This window comes from Nannospalax galili, unplaced genomic scaffold, assembly GCF_000622305.1.
Source record: "Nannospalax galili isolate Female #2095 unplaced genomic scaffold, S.galili_v1.0 scaffold114, whole genome shotgun sequence".
Lineage (NCBI taxonomy): Eukaryota > Metazoa > Chordata > Mammalia > Rodentia > Spalacidae > Nannospalax > Nannospalax galili.
The window spans coordinates 2,210,548-2,233,931 of NW_008336930.1; the positions used below are offsets into that span (position 1 = coordinate 2,210,548).

The 23,384-nt window shown below is 41.5% G+C and overlaps 1 protein-coding gene across 1 annotated transcript in view; it reads left to right on the plus strand.

The window, feature by feature from the left end:
* Nucleotides 1-23,384, plus strand: part of Pdzrn3 (PDZ domain containing ring finger 3) — a 249,652-nt gene that overhangs the window by 156,784 nt on the left and 69,484 nt on the right. The gene's annotated exons all lie outside the window — the stretch shown is intronic.

Below are 23,384 nucleotides of genomic sequence, written 5' to 3' on the forward strand. Positions count from 1 at the left end.
ATCCACTGTCAGTCATGGGCTTATGTAGTTCCAGCAGGTGCCTACCCATGTCAGGAAGATATATACTCTTCCCCATAGGTGTTCTTGGAATCATTGACTGTGGTGAGTGGTGGCAACAGTGAGAACGGAACACCACGCTTGCCTGAGAAGAGTTTGTGGTGTTTCCCACCTGGGAAAGTTTGTGCTGGCAAAGAGAAGGGACCCTGTCAGCCAGGCCCTTAACAACTGGAAAATCCTGATAAACGGAAGTAATTGAACTTTTCCTTTTTGAGAATGAAAAAAGCATGGATTCTCACCATGGCAATTTGAGTCAGTGTCACTGAGTTATTCTAATAGGATGTCAGCATCATAATAAAATGAGATCTTAAAGCCAGGACTTTCCCTGAGCTGTGTAGATCAAAGGAACAGAGACTTCTTAAAGGTAGAAGATGAGGCTGTATATCTTCTCTCACAAATGCTCACGATCAGCAAATCCCAATAAGGAGCAGATGTTCTTTCTGTGGCAAATTACACAGAACCAAGTTTCTGCTTTGAGAATCAAAGCTGAATGTTGACTGATCAGTCCTCTTGAGACTTGCCCACAGTTTGATTTTTGAAACATCACCAAGCGTACAGTTTCTCTTAATCCCTGTTGATCTTGTAGTGTCTATAACTCTACCCAAGATACAGTAAAGTAAAATACAAAATGTGGGTCGGGAAGCTGGACCTTTCTTTCTTTAATATTTTATTATTTTTACTTTATATGTTGGAGTATATTTCCTGCATGTATGTAATTACACGTGTCATGTAGTGTCCAGGGAGGTCACAAGAGGGCTTTGGATCCCCTGGAACTGGAGTTAAGGACAGTTGTCAGCTGCCATGTGGGTGCTGGGAACTGAACTCTGATCTTCTGTAAGAGCAGCTAGTACTTGTAACCACTGATCCATCTGGACCTTTTCTTTAACTGTTTAAATTTCTGCAACTGCCCCGGAGCCCAGGAACCAAACTGTGAAGTCATAATTTCTCTGTCGGTTTAGGATTTGACCAGAGCAATGCTCTTTCATTCATCTGTTATGGAACTGCATCTCAAAGACAACTGTGAGTTAGGAACTCATAGCAATGGTGAAGCCTGTTCTATCCTCTAAACATTAACATTTATTAAATTTCTTAACCAAATAAAAATCTTGATTGGTTATGTGATCTTTTGCTAATGAGTCCTTACTTTCATTATTATTGAATGTTGGAGAATATTTTAGGGGTTAGGAAATACTATTAACTGAATTTGTAGCCTGTATGAAGAGGACTTTAATGTAAACAAAAAAATCCAGGCTATAATCAATCTAATTGCTTTTAGTATGGGTGGTTGCTTACTGAAGACTTTGTTATCAGAGGACATAGTCTCACTTAAGTCTATAGGCCTAGGAAAAAAGAGAGCTGGGGTCTCTATTTGTTGCTTCCTAGCTGTATAGCCAGACCCAATAAATACTTCCTGCTGTTTGATTTCCTCCTCTTCCCAATGGATATAACAAGAGTCTTGATAACTAACATTAGCAAGTGATTACTGTGTGCCAGACACTGTTCTGAATGTGAGGCATACCACTCAGTTCTCATTACAACCTAATGAGGGATGTCTAGGAATAACAGTAATAGTGCCCGCATGATGAAGTGTGATGAATTAAGTGACTTCATGAAAGACATTTCACATGCTACCTGATACATTCCTTGAACTCAATATATGGTGTCAACAGTGTTCCTGATAGTTATCTATTACTATGTAACAAATTGCCCCAAAATGTAAAGCTTTGAGAAACAGATACTATCTCCCACAGTTTCCAAGGGTGAGAACGCTGGGAGAAGCTTGGCTGGGTTGTTAAGATTCAAGGTCTCTATCAGTAGACTTGGGGCTTCAGTCATCTAAAGGGTCAGCACCTATGAATGGTTTCCTCACAGGGTTGTTGTCACAGCCTCAGGTTCTAACTAGCTGTTACAAGAGGCCTCAGTTCCTCATCATACAGATGTGTCCAAGGGGCTGCTTGTGATGCCATCTGGTCTTTCCCATATCAAATGACAAAAATGGAGAATGGAAAGAGAGGAAACGGGGAGGAAGAGGGAGAGGGAGGAAAGGAGGCAAGGAGGGAGGGAGGCAGGGAGAGACACAGAACGGAAGAACAAGCACAAGATAGAGCTGCAATATCTTTCATAGCCTAACCTATGAAGTTGAAGACCAACGCACCTGCCATATTGTTAGCCACACAGAGCAACAGTGAGACAAGAGAAGAAACTAAATGTACAAAGATGTGAACATGAGTCAAGAGGCAGTTGGAGGCTGACTGCTGTGTGTGTCCTGCATTCCTACAAGTCACATACCAACCCACGAAGATAGGAGCTGACCCATCTTTAGGAAAGAGACTAGGAAAACGTTCTTGGAACCACATAGGGATTTTCTTCAGAAAGCCTGTCTTCAGCAATGTGTGCTGTATTTTGTAGATAAAGCACCTGCCATCCTTGAGAGCTGTTCTCTGTGACTTGTTTGCACACCCAGAGATGGTGCCACACACATGCACTTGCCCCTGTGCTGTTTGTTCACCCCAGCTTTTATTGTAATATCCAGCTACATATTGTTTGATCTCCCTCCACTGTGGATGCAGCTCATCTTGGAGTCGGTTTTAAAAGTATATGGTAACCCCCAGCTAAAGGTTCATTTCATTATAGACTGGCTGTAGGCAGTGAATTTATATTCAATCATCAGGCTGAGCATTTCCCCCAATTTTCTGGGCATGGATTCACTGCGGTAGTCCCCTAAATGGATTTTTTGGCCTTTCTCTCAGGCCTGCCTTTGACATTTTCTCAAGAATGTTTATTTTTTAATTTACAACTTTGAGAGGTTTATTTTATGAGATGGGTTTTATGCAACAAAATATAATGGGTTCAGGGGTGGGGGGAACCTGTGAATTTGAAATTGACTGCCATGAGGAGGAATTATTCATTTCATTTGTTGGAGAAAAATGACAGCTAACATGAAAGGAGAAAGGTTTCAGGTCTCAATTCACAGACAGAACAAATCTCCTTCCATACGTCAGTCAGCACGCTTGGTGCTCTGTGTTTGCCATAAATAGCTCTTTGTGAAGCTTTGGAAAGGACGTAATGGAAGGGGAGAGATCTCTGGATGGAGGATGTTCACCGGGTCCTTGAATTAAAGCAGAGAAAAGTAAAGAGTCTTGGGCCATCAGAACCTCAGAGTTTGGGGTGACTTGGGTGCTCCCCACTTTCCTTTCTTCTTTTCAGCCCAGGGAAGAATCAGATGAACAGATATCTTCTCTTCCTGCTTCAGGAATCTTGATTCCTTCTGAGTTTTGTTTGGTTTTGTTTTTCAAAATGAAGATGCTTGGGTATTTGATGCCTTATGATGAAATGTTCTTATCTAGTAAGTGTTGGGAGCTTTACTGACCACTCTGCCTGACTCTGAGCAGAAAGGACTGGGAGGAAGCCCCCTGCTCCTATTTTCACCCTCACAGCCTACATCACTCCATTAATTTCCAGGCATCGCCCTTCATTAGCAACCCTGTGACTGAAGGGCTGCGTGAGGAGCTGCAGGGTCATGAACCACACCATTCCGTCCTTGGTTCATTTCACAGCTTGCTTCTTTCTTAATATCTTAAGGCTCATTTTCCCCACTTCACTTAACCAGAGGGACCTTTCCCAGGCCTTGAATGGATGGCTCCTGCTGGTCCTCTTTTGTTTAGTGCTACTGCTATTCTCTGAGATTAGAAACTTACACCACAACAGTAGCATTTGCTATGGACTTTTCCTCTAATTGAAGTTGGAATTTCGAGGATGTTGTGTCTGTGCTGTTTTAACATAGGCCCCCTTCTTACCCGGTCTTTAGATGAAGACAGAATACAAGAAGATGATCTTATTATTCAGAAAATTTGCTCTACTGTGTGAACCCCTTGGTAGAAGATGGTATTTGGTGAATTGAATCTGCTCTACCTTTTTAAATAAATAAGGTAATTAGGAGATGTGATTATATTTGCTCATTGAGAGCAGTTTGCGTTAGAGATGTGGCATGTGTAATATAGCCTTCCTAGAGTGAGTGAAGCAGGTCAAGGCACACCTGCTACACACTGGGATTTCTCTCATGTGTGGCTGATAAGCCATGTTACTCCTGACCTTTTTCTTTGGTGACTGGCAGGCTGATGAAGACCATAGCTACTTTTAAAAGTCCCTGCCAAGCTGGTGGTGAGAACAGGGTGAGGTGTGCTTACCCTTATGAAGGTGGAGAAAAGCGTGACTTCACAGCACTAAGGAGGCAGGATGGTATGACCATGATCTTGGGTTCCACAGGCAGCCGAACTTTACCCTTGAGGAGATGTGTGGCCAGTACATTACTTACCTATTATTGTATAATAGGCTGTTCCAGCCTCTGGCAGCTTCAAAAAAACAACCACTTACTATATCTCGTAGTTGCTAAATGTCAGGAATCAGGCACAGTATAGCTTGAGTGGCTCCCCGACAGCTTGGCTAAAACAGGAGGCTCCACCTTTAGGTTAATTTTCAGGAATGTTGACAAGAGGCTGGTCCTTATCTGCATGCATCTGCTTATGACAAGGCTTTAAATGCCAAAGCTCAGCGCTGCCATTTCTTAACAGGTGAAACAGGAAAACAGGCATTCTTCCAAGGATCTGACTGAACTATAAGGAAGTCCTTCCTGTGTCATCACTGAGTTCATGGCAAACTCACTCACTATTCCTTCCATTTTTTTATGACTGTCACTATCTATCCCATAATTCCCAGTGCATGCAATTGGTCTTATGAATCTCCACATTCCTTTTTTCTCTGCCACCAGCTACTCTTACATTCCGTTGAACCTTGAATGCTACCCTCTCCTCTCCCTGGCTGCATATACTTAGCACTCAGTCAGAATTGTTGATTCCCAAAGATAGATGGGGATCAGTGCCCAGTCTCCATAGGCTGCCAGAGCAGAATTTGAGGGTCAACTACAGGATGTGTGGAGAACATGCACTAAATAGGAGGCTTGTCAATTAAGTGACAAAAAGAAAAATATTTCTTCCCATTCGTTTTTGGTCAGACAATGAATATTGAAGTTTGAGAAGGAAGACAATAGACATGAAAAGAGTAATGGAGGGGATGGAGCACAGAACATGCCCTAGATGGTTCTGTCCATAGCACTCAACCTGTTGTTAAGGATCTCCTGGGGTCACTGGACCAAACATCTCCTGGAAATATGATTCCAGTTCACACATCCACATTTTCTCTGAATTCTCAGCAGTCCCCTTCTGATTACCCAACACTGTCTGTAAAGAAAGAAAAAAAAGAAAGAAAGAAAAAATAAGAGGCAAGATGGAGTCAAGGGCAACATACATGTCAAGTTTTAATGCACATTTTTATTGGGTGGTAAATAGCAACTTGGTGCCTCTCTGTACATGTCAAGCAATCATTTATACGCCCACACATATAAACTTCTGGTATTTATGACCATGTACTTGCTACTCCAGCTTTCTGAATGATACCAGCTACCCATAATTTGTTTTTCTCGGCCATGATATAATCATTAAGTTGCGGTAATGAAGATTGAAGGTTTAATAATGGAAAGTGTTACAAATTTCAATTTAATCATTCCTAAATTGATTAGCAACTTTCCCCAAATGCCCAACCATGGAAAAACAGAGCTAAGAGAGACAAAGTGCTGTGGTCCGAGTTTGATAAATGGTGCTTTGGTACAGCTGTAATTGGGTTATTGAATTTACTCATCTTCCAAATGATGTTTGCATTGTCTCAGCCATATGTGTTGAGGGCCAGGGAAAGGTCATTAGAAGCTTCAGACCGAGGGCACATGTGGGTTATGGGGGGTTTGAACAGTGACGTGGAGGTTAGTCAATTAAAAGTAACACCCAGCAAGGTGCCCGGGAGCCTCTCACTGTAGAATGGTCAGTGGTGAAACCCCAAAGGCCTATTTAAAAGTCTGAAGATTCTGTAAGTAAATGTCTGCTCATGGCCTTGGGCTATTTAGCCCCTGACAAATGACATGGGTGTGCCCCTGTGGGCAGATCGGAAGGAAAGGACACCTATAAACAAATCCGGCGCTGGCAACTCTAACAAAGCCAGGATTGAAATAATTAAGTAACAGCAGCCACCTCGCTCAGCGGAAAGAGAACGGAACTGTGCTGTGCACCACACGGCTTAGGTTATGTTAGATACAAACTTTTTAACTGCTCACAGAGATTTCTCTCCATGGTAACATCCTAAAGATCAGTAACCAGTATTCCATTATAAAGTTTGACATTTATGAGGAAAATCTTTGTTGTTGTTTTTGCCCCTGCATCTGGCTAATTTAGCACTGTCTTTGCCCACTTTGCAAATAAGTATGGACTTGAATGGTACAATATGCACATTTAGTAGGCTCTTCCTGTTTATTCTAAATCTATGTGGCGATCCCATTTATAAATGTTTAATCTGACGTGATTGTTACACATCCATTTGAATAAGGAACAAACATTCTGGACCTAAAGAATAGAAACCAGCAGGTACTTTGGCCTATGAACTAGCGAGAACAAGCCTAGAAGACATGGGCAGAAAAGGTCATGGGAGGCTGAGAAGCCAACTGGAGACAGCCAGCCCTCCTCGGGCACAAGCCATAGAGAAGGCTGACTGGGGCCCAGCTGTCAGTTGGCATGGGTTAGGGTGCCCTGACTCCTCGGCACTGTGCCAGGTCCTGCATATGGCAGGCACAGCTCATTGAGAAGCCCCCTCAGAATGCTCGGTTTTCTTCACACTCATAAAAATACAAGTGCATGCAAACTCAAGCAGACAAAAACTCAGCACAGAACTGGGGGGATAGCATAGATCTTAAAACATGAATTATTCATTTTGGGGAATTTTTTTCATTTAATATTTGTGAATGATGGTTGATTGTGGGTAACTTGAGAGCAAAATCATGGCCTGGAAGAGGGACTGTTACACTCTAGACACCCCTAGATGAATTTTGCATATAGATGCCACATGAGGTTTTTATAACGGTAGTGCTAAAATACCATCAACTAGCTAGCTGGGACAAGGGAACTTTATTGTCTCAAAGTTCTGATGAGTAAAAATCTGAAATGAAGGTCTTGAAACTTTGAAACCTATGGGGACTCTTCCCTCATGTCTTCCTAGTTTCTAGGTTCACTGGCAGCTCTGGTGAGTCTGGGCTTAGACACACCTCACTCCTACCCTCTGTCTGCACATTGTGTTCTCTATGTGCAAGTGTTCTTTTGTAATTTCTTTGTAAACATCAATCATATTGGCTTAGGGCTCACACTAATAGCCTCATTTTTACCTGTCTCCAAAAAGACCTGATTTCTAAATAAGATCACATTCTGGCAGTTCTGAGTAGCATACATCTTTGGAATGAGGGGGACACATTTCAACATGTAGTAGATACTAAGTTTGAAAATTGCTAAAAGGAATCTAAGTTTATAAGTAGTTGGTTTGCAAAAGTGCTTTAGTAGAACTTTGGCTCCTGAATTTTGGGTTGAGTTAACCATTTCAAATAACTTCGCCTCCAGGCTGTAGTTTTCACACTTAACCAAGCTGGCTGATATAGATGCATGTGAGATGGAAGAGCTTGTCAAAGATCCTGTGTGTATGTCCTTCCAGTTCACTAAGGGCATCAGTCGCATGTGGCTGCAAGTGGATGGGAGACCATAAGTTTAGTAAGTTATAGCCCTAGATTCAGATAATACCACCACCTCTCAGCTGAGTGACCTCGATCTTAGCCTTCATGAACCTTCATTCTCCCTCCATAGAAGTAGAGGTAGAGGGGGCAAGAGAGGTGGCTCAGTGGTTAAAAGCACTTCCTGCTCTTGCAGAGGACCTGAGTTCAGTTCCCAGCACTCACATTAGACAGCTTATAGCCAACCACCCATAACTCAGTTCCAAAAGATGTGATGCCCTCTTCTGGCCTCTGCATGCACCTGCACCCACATGTATAATCAATCAATCTCTCTCTCTCTCTCTCTCTCTCTCTCTCTCTCTCTCTCTCATACACACACACATACTCCCCCCTGTAGAATAATAATAAAAATGAATTAGTTAAATTTTAAAAGTAGAGGCTGAAGCTCAAATGACCTGGTATGGGCAAAGCACTTAGCACATAGCACAGGCTTAATAAAATGTTCGTTCCTCCAGCAGTCCATTCGTTGCATAGTCCCCAAGCACCCTGGAATAGTTTTAACACTCACTAACACTGTACAGTTTACAAAGAAGTTTCATTTGTTATTACACTTAATTTATATGTATTGATTGAAGGACACTATTAAAAATATAAAAATGCTTCTTTTAAATTATTCACAACTGGTGGTCATAACTGTGAATTTTTCTGTGTTCAATATTTTAATTATTTTTTTAGCCAACAGCCATAGTTAGTGACCTCAGAGCTGAAATACCCTATACAGTAGCAGTCACCTGTAGGGAAATTTGCCTCCAGGGATGAGTGAGAATATCTGAAGACATTTTTGGTTGTCACAGCTGGGGTGTGGGATGCTACTGGCCTCGAAACAGAGCCCAAGGATGCTCCTAAATGTGCTACCATAACACAAGACAGCAACACATAAGTACCCAGCCCAAGATGTTATAGTCCTAAAGGTGACATATGGTCCCAAGGTATTTACATAGGTACCCACCTTCCATCAGTGCATCCAGTCATAAAACAGGTGCCATGTAAAAAGCTATTTGGTGTTATTATTTCCACTCTGTCAAGAAAATTATTTAAATCAGAAGTAATAGTTTTTAATGTTATAATAAGAGGAAAAACACACAGCTTAAGTCAGTAATCATTTGATGAATGCATATCCCTGGAGTGTCATGTTGCTGATCAAGGACAACTGAAGACATTGCACTCTAGCCTTTAGCATTAAACAGCAAAAGCTCTTGGGCTGCCCTGCGTGCACAGTTCACAGAGAATGAGAATAGAGTGTTCGTGAGTTTCACTCAGAGCTTATCAAGAAATAGCACTGTTCAGAGCATGTCTACCTGGCTTGATGGAAGATCACCAACTGTAACTTGCATGACGTTTCAGAATATCAGAAGACTGGTGACTGACGATGCTCAAATCTTGATCATTTCATGTACTGCACTCACTTTTCTAAAGACAAGTTGTCATGTGGCCTTGAACTCCTCATCTTCCTGCCTCTGCCTCCCCAATGCCCAGCTTCCAAAATCTTTTTTTTTTTTTTTTTTTTTTTTGAGACAGGTTTCCTTATAGCCCAAGCTGGCCTGGAATTCACTATGTAAACCAGGCTGAACTCAATCTCAGAGATCTACCTGCTTCTGCCTCCTGAGTCCTGGGATTACTGGGATTAAAGGCATTTTCCACCTTACCCTGCCTGAATCGATTTTTTAAAGTAAACTTAGAGTTTATAGAATGCCTCAGAAAAATAATTGTAATAACAGCCAGTTCTGAATCAAGAGCTAATATGTGTCTTGTTACAACAGCTCACTTGCTTGCATGCATGTGTGTATACATAGTACATATTGTTCATAGGAAGAGAGTACAGTGTATGCATAGGTATGTATTCACATGTATGCACATATATGTGGAGGCCAGAAATAAACATCAAATGTCATTCCTCAGGAGCTATCAGCTTAGATTTTGAGACTGGGACCTGGGACTGTTTAGGCCAGGCTGGCTGGCCAGCAAACCAGAGATCTGTCTGTCTTCACCTCCCAAGCACTGGGATTACAAACACACGCCACCATACCTGTTTTCTTAAGTGCATGCTGGGGATTAAACTCGTGTTCTAATGCTTGCATGACAAGCACTTTACCAATAAGGCTACCTCCCCAACTCTTTTGATGGAGGTACTATCTCATTTGAAAAATTCAGCAACTGAGGCTTTGAGGTTAGGTGCAAGCCCAGGTTTGCTCAGCTGGTAAGTGGCAGAGCTAAGGTTGCTGACTCCAGATTTTCAACTTAACCTGTGAAACGTATTTACTTCAGTCAACACAATGGGAGGGTTTGGGGGTGCTTGAAGAATATTCCCTGCAGTTGGGTTTATGGAAATCATGTTAATCATTTCTTTACAATCTATAGCCAAAGGGTTGATGTTGCTTATATGTAATCAAGTGTGGGAAACTTGGTTTGCCTTTAACAGCCAGGGAGATAAGGTATGTATTTGCCAAACATCAGGCATCCCCCTGCCTTCCTCATGGTATTTGACAGACAGGTAAATACTTCATCACCATGGTCTCCAAATATGCTGTAATTGACTCAAAGCAAAAGCATATAGTATCTGTATTTGGCTGGGAGACAGGGAGTATGGAAGACGCTTCTAATAACAAATTATATGCTATAGTTCTAGAAGTCTGAAGTCAAGATGTGTGTGTCAGCAATCAATGTGACAGCAGCACCAGCCGCATTCTTTCCAGACACTTTAGGAGAGAATCTGCTTGTCTAGTCTAGATGCTACAATTTGTGCTCACTTCCTGCCTCAATCCTCCTCCATCTTCAGGGCCAGCAGCTTCCATGTCTCTGACACACACACACACACACACCCCTCCCTTCCATAGCCACGCCTTCATTTTGCCCTCCTCTCTGCTTCCCTTTCTCCCAATCCCTTTTCTTTATTTTAGTAAGAAACATAAAATTTATCATATTAAATATACATTCACATTTTTTGTGCTACCAAATTCCAGAGCTTTCTAATACCATCAAAATAAATAGAACTTCATACCTAATAGATAACAGCCCTTAATACCCTCCAACACCACTCTAGTAACCTATATTCTACGTTCTGTGTCTGTAAACTTGACGCTCTAAATGCATCATGTAAGTGGAGATACACGGTGCTTGTTTTGTGATTGTCTTAGCTCCCTTAGCGTGAGTATTTTCAATGAAGTGGAAAATCAGTAAAACGTTGTTAGTGAAGGGAATGACCCTAGGAGTGAATACGATAGAAACAGTAGCTGCCAGCTGGGCCTTGCTGTGGCACATGCTGCTGTTCTTATCTCCCTTTGAGAGTAACAGATGTTAGCAAAGTCCAAGAGATATCCCAGTACCAAACAGACGCTTCTCTGATCTGAGGATAGCAAGACATTGGACAATACAAAACTCTACAGCAGTGTGATTTGGTGTTCATTCAGGGCCTCTCCCTTTCTTTCCTAAAAATAGCTCAGGTGCTCCCATGCTCATCAAGGAGCTGAGGGGGGAGTCAGTTACCCCTCCCACCCAATCAGTCAACCTAAGCTACATGTGGGGAGGGACTAAGGATATATAAGCCGAGAATGCCATGGGCCACCTCTTTTGCCATTTTGTGCAGCTGTCGGGAAGTCACAGGATCTATATTTGAGTGTGAACTTTCCAGTGCAGCCATAAATGGGGGTTGCCCACTCTTCTGTAAATAAACCCTCACCATATGCTCTGTTAGCAAACCCAATAAACTAGTTAGAATTAAAAAAATATAGAGCTAATGGGAAAACTTCATTATTCCACCAAAGTTGACCCCATGTTGGCAAATCCTCTGATCTTCAATTTTTTTGTGGGGGTTCTTTTTTGTGGGGGTTCTTTTATAGCCTCAGCTGGCCTGGAACTTGCTACGTGGGCCAGGCTGGCCCTGAGCTCAGAGAGCTCTGCCTGGCTCTGCCTCCCAAGTGCTGGGATTGAAAACATGTGCCACCATGACCAGTTTTGGTCTTTGATGTCTTATCCCTTCTTTTCTACCCTTAAACTTCACTATATATCTACATATCTATATCTATATCTGTATCTGTATCTAGAGAGATGATAGATAAATAGATAGATAGATAGATAGATAGATAGATAGATAGATAGATAGAGAGAGAGAGGTAGATAGATAGATAGATAGATTAGATAGATAGATAGATAGATAGATAGATAGATAGATAGATAGATAGATATAAAACCTGCTTCAAGTTATTTCTGGAAAATTTGTTAAAAATTGCCTCTCTTTGGAATAATAAAAATATTCTAAAAAAATTAGCTCAGATGTTAGTGAAGACTGTCCTGTGGAACTTCTGAGAAGGAGAGAAAACAGTGAACCAGCAAATAATGTTAAGTAGAGAAACACAAATTGTTCTTGGAGTAATTTGTATGTGTGTGCCTACGGGTGGGGAGTGGAGAAAACCAAAACAGTGCTCTACAGTCCCAATCTTGCCCCCAGCTAGGCAGATACCAGTATATCCTCAGTATGTGTTACCACATGGCATCAAGAAGTAGGTTAATTTCCCATGAAAATCAGGACTTCACCAGATTCCATGCCTTTACTGCCAGAACCTGGTGCTTGGAAGCTCCTCATTAATCCCTCTGTGTGATGCTTTTGAGATCCCCAGCCCTAATGTGAATCTCCATTTCCTGCCCCATCTCTGCAGCTGGGGTCAGATGGAACATCAGCAGAGTCTGAAAGTCCCTGGTTGGACTGTAGGCAATAAACTATTGGTATCTTAGCAGCAGGTCCAGAATGCATTCCTTGGAATCCATTTTTGCCCCTCTTTAGAAGCTAGCCAAATGGCCTTCCAAGGAAGAATGAAATGATGTCTCACCTAATATGCTCAAGCAGAGGAGGGTCAAAAGTCAGGGTTCTTCCTCACCAGGAAAATTTGCATCCATTCCTGCCTAGCACTTGATATGATATTCTTCTATTCCTTATGCTCCTATCCATAGTAGAGGAGCCTCACTAAGGGTACATGGTTTGAAATGAAGAATTATGATGAAGCAGCCCCTTTGGCAAGTCACATCAAAGCAATTAGACTCTCCCTAAAAATGCATTCTGGAGTTTCTGTGTGCTTAGAAAGGAGGTGAAGGTAAACCCTGAACCTTTCACCCTGTTTTATGTGTTTCTGTAATTACCAATCATACCCACTCCATGGACCCACTCCATGGATTCACTCCACCCCAAATGTCATGGGCTTACTAAAGCTTCTTTCCTAGACCTGAATCCTCTTGCAGTTGCTGTAGGCATGATGCACTGGTCCTAATGAAGCTCAGCAGTCTAGGTGAGGCCTATCGTGTCATCACTAGTTCTCCTCCGAGACACGTCCACCCTGGGTGTCTTACCTCCTTTTGTTATTAAATGTCCGTTTCTTATGACCCCAGATTGAAAGGCTTCCTAAAAGAACTCCAGCATCCTCTATCTCTTTCTACCAGCTTGCTTTAGTCCTACCCAGGGGTAACTATGCTTGCTTGGGGCAGAGGAGGAACTTTTGTTGGTCATTTCGGATAGGATGCCATATGTCAGATTTGTAAAATCTTGTTAACATTGTGTTTTCTTCACTAGAGAATTACCCTGTAGTGGGGAAAATGCAACTGCCAATTACAGCAGTCTCCTGCTGTGAATAAACTGTGCTATATTCCCAGACATCAGGCTGTGCAAGAGAGCCTCCAATTGCCTTTTCCTTTCTTGCCTGATAGACAAAGCTTTAGAGTAAAGCATAATTAGCTTGACTGACAATCAGGAAAATACAGTCTTCAGTGTCAGTTTTTATTTCTAGGCCTTCTTGTTTTGGAGATATATTCCAAAGCCACTTGGCAATTTGTCCCACTGTGGAAGATTTAATCAATTGAAGCACCAGATTTTGCTTAAAACCTTCAATGTGTTTTTCAAAAAAAGATAGATGAATCTACCTAGTGACCAAAGAAACTTATGGTATATCCAACTATAACTATTAAGAAAGCAACCATAAATCCCTGTGGCAGTAAAGCCAATAAATTTTTTTAAGCTGGGTCCTTTGGGGGAGATTTGGAGCCTCTACTAAGTTCTTAATTTTATTGGGGCAGAGATATTGCAAAAAGAAAATCGTTTCTCTGGCACTAAACACAAATAATGTACAACAATAATCGTGACTCCCAGAAGACTGTCATCATGCTCAGGCCAGGTTAGCTTTGTGATTGTGTAAAGGTGCGGGGGGTGGTCTGTTTTGTTTTGTTTTTCCATTTGGGGTTTTGCTTTCTAAAAGCCCTCAACAAATTCTTGCAACCCAGAGACAAGTAACTGTGCACTCACACTGCATCCTTTCCCACTGTGTCAAGGGAAGGCAGTTTGTCCGAGAAGATGGTTAAGCTGAGGGAAACAGACAGGAAGAGGAGGGTGAGATTCAAGATGCACACATTTCTAAAGGACACTAAAGAGATACTTTTCCTTATCCGTCAGGTATCTAGTGAGTTCATGCTATGTATCTGGCTGGTCTCTAGAGGTCAAGTGGTGGATGTGAATCAGCTCCACCTTGTGACATCTTCCATTCCAGTAGGGGAAAGATGAGGCATATTCCATTCCCATGCAATTAAAATTCATCATAGTACAGTTAATCCACCCAGAGACAACTCAGCAACCAGTAATTCGTAAATTTACGAGTAGCTTTTCTAAGTTATAAAAATCTCCAGATATTAAATACAGTTTCCAAATAATGAGGAATATCAGTGATAAGGAGGGTCATCCGTGATAAGAGAAATAACTGTACAGTGGCTCCTGGTGCTAGTGTCTTGAGTCTTCCTGGGAACCACAGAGTTTTGAGACTTGAATAAGCAGTAGCTCCCATACACTGTCAGGATAATCAGCCTCTCCACCTGACCATCTCAGCTGTGCTTTGTGCTTTCACAGCCCTCCCTTGAAGAGTAAGTTTGGACCTGCAGGGGACAGCGGAGCAGTGAGTCCCCAAGAGCAGACATTCTACCATCCCTCCTCCATGCCATGACTACCCCCTTTAGCACCTTGTATGCCCACCTTCCTTTTCTTCTTCTTTTGTTTCCTTTCAAACAGTGGTCGTCAACAATAACTAGTCACAAAACCTGTAGAGAAACTATATTCTGAGTAATAACTATTGTTTTGATATCAGCAAAAGTTTAGAAACAAAGCTGATCAACAGTGCATCCTGCCTGAGCTTAATAGTTCTCCTGAGCCTCCTTTTGTCATTGGCAAATTCTAGTCGATAACACTGTGGCTAAAGGTTGTTGGAGACGACAAATGAGCAAGCATGTATGGCAGGCTCAGCATCATATACACCTGATATCTGGTGGTAGCCATGGAATCAATGGCTGCAGCACTGACTGCTGTGAACTGCTCAGGTGATAAGGACAACCCCCCACCCCTAGCACACTGAGTGGAAGGAAGAACGCAGCCAGAGGCTCGGATTTCTCTTGACCTGCTCTTCTACCCAAACTAGTGTTTCAGATCACTTCCTGCTACCTCACAGAATAGAAAGTAAACTTCTTGGCTTTAGATGACATCAAGATCTTTTTTACAGGCTCACAAACTCTGTAACCCTTTAGGAACAATTCAACTCTATATCTCTAGGGCAACATTACCATTCAGATGGCTCTGAGCTGATTACCCATGCCTTCCAACTACAAGCCTCCCCAATCAGAAATGTGAACGTAAAGAACAGCTTCATTGCAACCCGTATTATACGATATCTTGCTGCTTGTGTAATTGAAAGAGCGTAATATGCCAATTTATGCTCAGGCAAAAATGATGTATGTTATTGATGCAAAACATGAAAGATGAACTCTAATTTTTTCTTCTCCTTAATGAATATTGAGCAAACAAATGGAGTACTGCAAGATGGCAAGAATGTATGAGATTCTGTATATTTATTTTCTTTATTACTCTAGGTACAGTGTCACCCAGGAGCATCTGAAAGATGACAGCCGGGCAATTAAAGACAATGTGTCTGGGTGCTGGCCTGCCATGGTGAATCATGACCCTTTCTCTGGCCGCCCCGTGGCTGAACCCCTGTCCTTGGGGAGCTTCAGGCTGCGGATGGCTTGGCAGTGGCTGTGATGTCTACTTGTTCGTGTGTGTGTGTGTGTGTGTGTGTGTGTGTGTGTGTGTGTGTATAACATGTCCACAATGATACATCTGCTGTCACTAGAACAATCCAAGGGACTTGATGTTATCTCTAGGTCTTGATTTAAAAGAGAAAACAGCCTATGTGAAAAGTTGTATGTTTTTATGTCCATATTATCATGAAAATGTCAACATCAGTGGATCCAGGTAGGGAAATATTATCTTGAAACAGACAATTGAAGCCAGCTAGCTATTTTTAATATAAACATGTTTGTGGTGATCAGCACCTAATATATTCATGAGATGCTTTTGCCTGCACAGATCTTGCTGTGGTCTATTTAATTAATGGGAGAAGTGTCCAAATGATTCCTTTTTAGGATTTCTGAAGTCTCCCAATGCATGCTACCTGTCCTAGGTGTAAGTAGCTTCCTGAATTATCTACAAAATTGACTGTGCATGGCTGTGATATGCGAAAAATAAAAGCATACACATGGAACATAAGCCTGACTAATGATTAACTCTTTCAAGCATGGCCGTTTTCACTGAAGTAAATGACAGGATTTAGATTTTCAGCCATTTCCTGACATAGTAAGAGGAGATCTAGCACTGGTCTGTTGATTCTAAAACGAACTGTCACTCGTTACAATGAATAATAGTAAAAATAAAATGAATGTTTATGTTCCTACTGAATCCAGAAATAGTCTCTGTTAAGTCCTTTACCAGATGAAAGCAGGCACTGTTCATTTGTTTCCTCATTCTTGATCAATTTTAATTTCTTCTTTTGTCTTTTCTTAGACAAGGTCTCACTATATAGTCCTAACTGGCCTGGAACTCACAGAAATCCACCTGCCTCTGCCTCTGGAGTGCTGGGATTAAAGGTGTGTGCCACCATATCTAGCCTTGATCAATTTCTTATTAAAGAAAGTGGGTAGACTCCATCTGCCAGAAAGCTAATGTGCTTCCTATGGAGAAGTTAAATTTTCCTTAAGTCATGAGAACCATGTAGTTTATAGCCAATGATCAAGATAAGTCAAGAATCAACGCTGCAGAGTGTTGGTCCCATTGATTTTGGTCTTGAACTTCAATAGTTGGGAGATTAGTTGACTCACAGATTGGCCTGGTAGTGACCTATGGGGACAGGACTCACAATGATGGAACTCGGATCCCTGAAGAGAGTGGTGCTGGGAATCGTCTGTTCAGGTATCACTTTCTCACCTCTACTGATAATTTTCACAATCACAGGATTCTTTTGCTAAGACTTCTTCATGTTGTTGTTAATTCTCATAGTCAATAAGCTTTTATTTATAGAAAATAACAACAAAAATGACCACACCATGTGTGTATGAGAGCTCTAACAATAATGGATTCTACCACCTTCCACAAATACTGTCATCTGTTTTCTTCCCTTGAAAATATATCTGCAATGAGCCCTAGCTGAAAGTCACCTGTGAACTTCTGTGCACAGACATGTGACTGTGGATCCACCCAAGCCAGCTGAGTAACCTTGGGAAGGTTGTCTAACTGCTCTGACTTCTTGATCTTCATTCTACAAAGTGAGAATAAGAACAGATGTTAAACTCATAAGGCTGTTTGGGAATCTACAAGACCATGTAGTTATTTCTGTATCACCCCTAGTATATAGGAGCTGTTCAAGAAATTCTAGTTTGCCATTAAAATTTAAGTACAAAAATTGGGGGATGTTTTTCAAGTGCAGACAAAATGATTCAAAGCTCTTGCACTTATGCATAATAGCACTCATTCCACAAAAGTTGATAAACTCATATTTTTTTCAAAGCAGTGAAAGAAATGCATCTGAAAGAGAGCTACTGCCACTAAGTTTGGAAGTGGATGGTTAATAGCAGTCACAGGCACCTGTTGGGTACCAGAGCAGAATTCACCCATGAAGATGCCTGTGGTACCTCCAGTTTGCTGAACATATTAAGGAAGCAAGCAAAGCCACTGTAAAAGGAAGACCACTGATAAGGGCCACATTTGGAGACTCTACCATGTTTGAAATCCTTCAAGAGAATAAAGAATAAAAATCAAGGGCAGACCACCTTCCCCCCACTAATAACTAGACCCTGGGTCCTGAGCCCAGTGCACCTCTCCAGTTTTCCAGGCTGATTCTGCCCTTCTGTATCTGATGCCCTCTGAGCATTAGTCTGCTATAGCAGCCTGGTTGCTTGCGAAGGACAGGCATTTATCTTGTCAGTATTGTGGAGGCTGCAGAGCCGAATATGAAGGGGCTGGCAGATCTGATGTCTGGTAAGGACCACTCTCCTGATTCAGAGCTGACACCTTCTCACTGCATCCTTGCTTGGTGGAAGGGGTGAAGGACCTCTCTGGGTCTCTTCTGTAAGAGAACTGATCCTATCTGAAAGGCACAATGTTTATATTTAAGACTAAATGGACAATGTGTTTGATTTTTACCCCACCCTGTCCCAAAAGCTAGGACCATCTTCTGATGCCTCCCTTTTAACATTTAAGAATATTCTCTTACTGTTCTGTAAGACACTCAGAAGTGGTTATTATTTATGCAGAGTTTGTGCTCCCTCTGCTGGTTTTGTAATTAACTAATAGGTTTAATTCTCATAACTATGCTGATGTCATCTATTATTTTTGATCATGGACATAGAATTACCTAAATCAGCCTGTTCTGTGTAAACATCATCAGGAAAGTGTGGAGGGGTCAGATGAGGACAGTGGGATAGTGAGGAAAATATACATTTGACTAGTCTGAATCTAAGTTTAAAAAAAAATTAACAGGGCACATACCTGTGATCCCAAAACTTGTGAGGCAGGAGGATCAGGAGTTACAGGTCAGCCTCAGCTACACAGTGAGTTCAAAGCCAACCTAGGCCACATGAGACTTTGTCTCAAAACACAAACAAAAACAAAAAGGAAAGCCCACTGTTTGTTTCATGTTTTCCTTGATCCTAGAGAAAATATCATTGTTTAAACCCTACCTTCTCAGAGGATTTTGGAAAAAAAGTTTTCGTATTTAAGGTGTTTGTTTTATAGGTGATAAAAATAGAAACTCAGAAATTATATATACTTGGATGGTAAGAGCTTCATTAGCTTCATTAGGCAAAAATACAGATTTTGGTAGGTGGTAGGTAAGGCCAGTGCCTTGACTTCTTGGATCTGATGTGCCTCTCCACAAGTGTGGGCATCACAGTGTGACCATTTCCTAAAGACTGACTTCTGTTGTTGGGTTGGCTGAAGTTTCTTTCGAGTCTTGCTCTCTGCTCTCTATGTGATCGTGCACTGTTACCTCACTCTTCGCCACACCTGCCTTGTCTACTCACTAGAAATAATATTACAGACCAGAGTGTTCTTACCTCCTAGAGTCACTGTAAGATGAAGGGAAGTAAGGCGGGGGACGGAACTCAGAGCAAATGCACATAGATCAACGTGCTGTGAAAGCAGTCATTAGTCATGACTTGTGGCATTTTTTCATTAACATGAAAAGCAAGTCTTTTCCTAATAATAAAACCTTAAACTTATTATGAAAACTAGGAGAACACACCCAAAGGATATGAGTTCAGTTCAGCATGAAAATATTTGTACATTCCTAAACAAATAGCTTAAAGAAAGAGGTGCAGATTCGGATGGAACTCTAGGAGAAATCAGCTGAAAGACAGGATGGAAATTCAAGACATGTCAGGTAGGGATAAACTGGACAGACCAACAGATTAGTATGTATGAATAACACCTTTGTAACACTAATAAAGAGACTTAAAATTTCCCAATATCTGAATATACAGAGATGGGATTTGAATAAACATTGTCATTTAGGCATGTCGAACCTTTTGACATTGAACCATGATGTTGTCCTCTACAGACAACTGTGCAATCCAGTTACAAAACAATTCACCAAAGAAAATGTTTTAAATCAGCTTGTGATTTTTTTGTGTGTGTGTTGGGATGCATTCATGGCTATCCTTGGCCTCATGTGGCCCGGACCACAGATTAGACACACATGCATGCTATGTGTTTATTAACTCATGCTTATTAAGATATCCTTGTTTCATTATCTCTGAACACCAGGTTTTCCAAGCTCATTGAAAACATTTCTGTCAGCTGGCATCCTCTTTTGGACATCTTTCCATGACAGTAAAGATAGATCTTCATCAAGGTTATGGTCAATATTGTGCTTGGCCTGCTTGGTTGTGTCACCCTTAGCATTTGTCAAAACTGCTGCACCTGGCTCACAGACTGTGTTCTCAGATCATGCAGCCCAGATAAGGCAGAAAACAGGTGAATGTGGGATCACGATGGACTTCCTGTCATTCTTCCCAAGCCAGTTACTCTTGACTTGTTCCCATCAGTCCCCTTCCTATTACTTCCTCCAAAGGAACATTCTCCGGAGACACTTGGTATTCCAATGTCTCCTTTTCATGGACTTTGCAGAAGGAAAAGAAAGGGGCAGCCAGAGAGAATGTCTGTCACCTCCTCCCTCTACTCTGAGTTTCCCCCTAGTTCTCCAGCTCTTACAGTCTTGGCTGAGTCTCCCTGGGTTTGTGAATATGGTGGTAACATCTGCCGTGTACTTGAAAGTCTTGTGAAACACAGGCGCCTGTGCCCCCAAACCTGTCCAAGGACGGGGGTTGTCATTTGTATTTGTTTTCAAGCTGATTTTAAAATAAGGAACCATGAGCTGGAATGGATCACTGTGGCTGGATTATTTAACTTTGTTTTTTTAAGCTGTGCTTTTCATAGACCTTGCCTACCCTCTGCCATGAAAATATTTGGAATTTATACTTTAAACAGCATAGGCCACTTTGCTTGTTGATTTAAAATATGCTAGAGGGTTTATAATGGTTATTTATACTGGCCGACACTGACCCCGCTCTGAATGACCTGTTGATGTTGGACAGGGATAAGAGGCTCTGGTTACAGTGCAGGAAATGGAAAGAGATCAAACAGAATGAGCATGATAGCTTAGAAACAGCACTCTGTGGCTCTACATGGGGATCAGTTGTCTGCATATGAAGTCTTCAGAATTGCATTATTTGGCCTCACTTTCAGGAATGAAGCATTCTCTTCAGGGAAATTTAAGAGAGGTTTTTCAAACTACGTTTTTCATTACAGTATCAACATGGTTGATGTTATAAAATCTTTGTGGGTCATATAAAATTATATGTGAAGGGTATACATCCTTAAAGCAGGAAGCAATCATTGAGCATTAGAAGGAAAAAGGCATAGTAGGCATGGTGTGGAGCAAGGCTTTCTGTAAAGTAAGTCCATTAACAGACTGTTCCAGACTTAAGAGTGGGTTCACTTGTAGTCCTGCCTGCTACAGGGAAGAGCCTGCTTTCTCCCAACTGCACATCATTGTTCTCCTTTCCTTCATTTATTCAATAGCCTGGTGTCAGTTTGTTCATAGCCCATTTCCTATGTCATTTATCACTGTACAAATGTCAGTTATGAGACAAGGGAACATGCATGTTTGACAGCTGCCCAATAAATTATGCAGAAGAACAAGTTAAGGACAACTGCAGTGGACTTTTAAAATAGCAGATCTGTGGCTGGTTAAAGAATTTCCTTTGAAAGCTTGGCACAAGTCATTCCCTCATGAATATCTTATAAAATACAATTATTCAGCCATATCCACTTAGTGAAGTCTATTATTTGAGGATCACGCCAGAGTTACTTAAAACTTGGACCCAAGTTGAATTTGATGCCTTGCAAAGAGAGTATAAAGGAAGTGTAAGTATTAGAACTGAGTATTTGATCAGTGCATGAATAAAAGCAATCAGCTGGAGTGGCCAATAAGCATCAGCCTGCAGATCTGACTCGGCCGTCCATGTTGGGTTTTATGAGCATAGAGTTCTCAGCATAAGCTTTTACCTTCAGTGAAATTATAGAAAGAAGAAAATTTAGATAGAAATACCTTTTCACAGTTAAAGTATATACTTCCTTAGCAGTTTTAGAGCACTCTGTATGACAGTTAATATGCCATTCCTTGGAGGAAACATCAAATGATTATGGTTCTTACTCTAGTTTAGAACCATATCCTTACCCTACCTTGGCTACAGACAGTGCTCCTAACCTAGCACACTGGCAGTGTCAATTTTCAGTTGGGGTGTCCTTATCCTGCCCCAAGAGTGAATACAGTGGGTTTTCTGTAGCCATAGGATCTGTCTCCATGCAGTCAGCCAATCACATATAGTGCACACAAAACTTAAATACAAGACTAAGATGGCTTAGTGGGGAAACTCTTTCCATGGAAGTCTGAAGACCTGAGTTTGAATCCTTAGAACCCACATAAATCCAAACACAGTTGTCTGTGCATCTGCAATCTCAGTGTTCTTATAGAGAGATGGGAAATGGAGACAGGAACCCGAAGAAGCAAACAAAGAGATTCTGTCGCAAACAAGGTGGAAGGTGAGGACTTGCACCCAAGATTGCTCTCTCTCTCTCTCTCTCTCTCTCTCTCTCTCTCTCTCCACACACACACAAATGCATATGTTCTAAACATGTACAGACTTTTCTGTTCTTATTCCCTAAACAACACTGTGAAATAAATATTTATAAAGCGTTTCTATCAATTAGTTTTGCTAAGTAATCTAGAGGTCTTCAAAGTGTATGGGAGCATTTGCAGAGGTTATATGCAAATACTACACATTTTATGTAAGGAAGGAACTTGAGCATCCACAAATTGCTACATACCAGGAATCCTAGAATCAATTCCTCACGTATTAATATTCAACCACATTGTGTGTGTTGAAGATGAAGGATGTTTTCTAGAGCCAGCAAGCTATCTGTTCTCTTCCACAGAAGCCAAACACATCACTGTGGCTTGAGATACATACATTCATGGCCACACTAAACATACTTAATTCATGTCCTAAAATCCAGCAGATTATTTCTTGCAGATACTAGTAAAGATCCAATTGTGTTTGGTTCCCATAATATTCTTTCTGTATTTACCAGCAGTGCAGGATCCCTGCTTCTTAATGCAAGCACTTTCTCAGTAAACAGTTCCGGCGTGTTTATCTTTCAATCTGTGTTTATAGAACTGTGTGTAGTGAGAAGCTTCAGTGTCTGTGGGATTCAATAGAGAGAAAGCTGATGACCTCATACATAACATGAAATGATTACACCAGGTGGGAGTTACCCGGCGTCAGCAAGTCAGTAGTTCTTATAAGAAGCTGTGTTTTGACCCAAGTGGGCAGCTATGCTAGACAAGGAGATGTGGACAGGGAGCTGGAAACTCAGCTCCTCTCTAAAACCCATTTAGCTTTGCCATTTTCAACCACTTACCACTCTCTTGAGTGACCCTGTTTGGTGCATCTTAGCACCATGACCCAAGTGGCAGACTTTGGTCTCTGTTGGATCAATCAGTATACTCTTTCATTCATAGCTGAGTTCTCCAGTGACTCTGAGAGTCAACATATTCAGTGTTTGTGGTCTATGGTTCATAGTTATCCACCAAGGCTGATGGACTGGCTTGAGTGTTAGCACCCCAAAGACTCCCTTCCTGATCTCACTCACACATCCACTCCCAACAACACAAATATTGACTGTACTAATCATTCATTAGCAGTAAAGAAAAAAAAAATGAAGAGCAATTATTTCTTTTACTGCGCTTGCCCTGAAAGACCA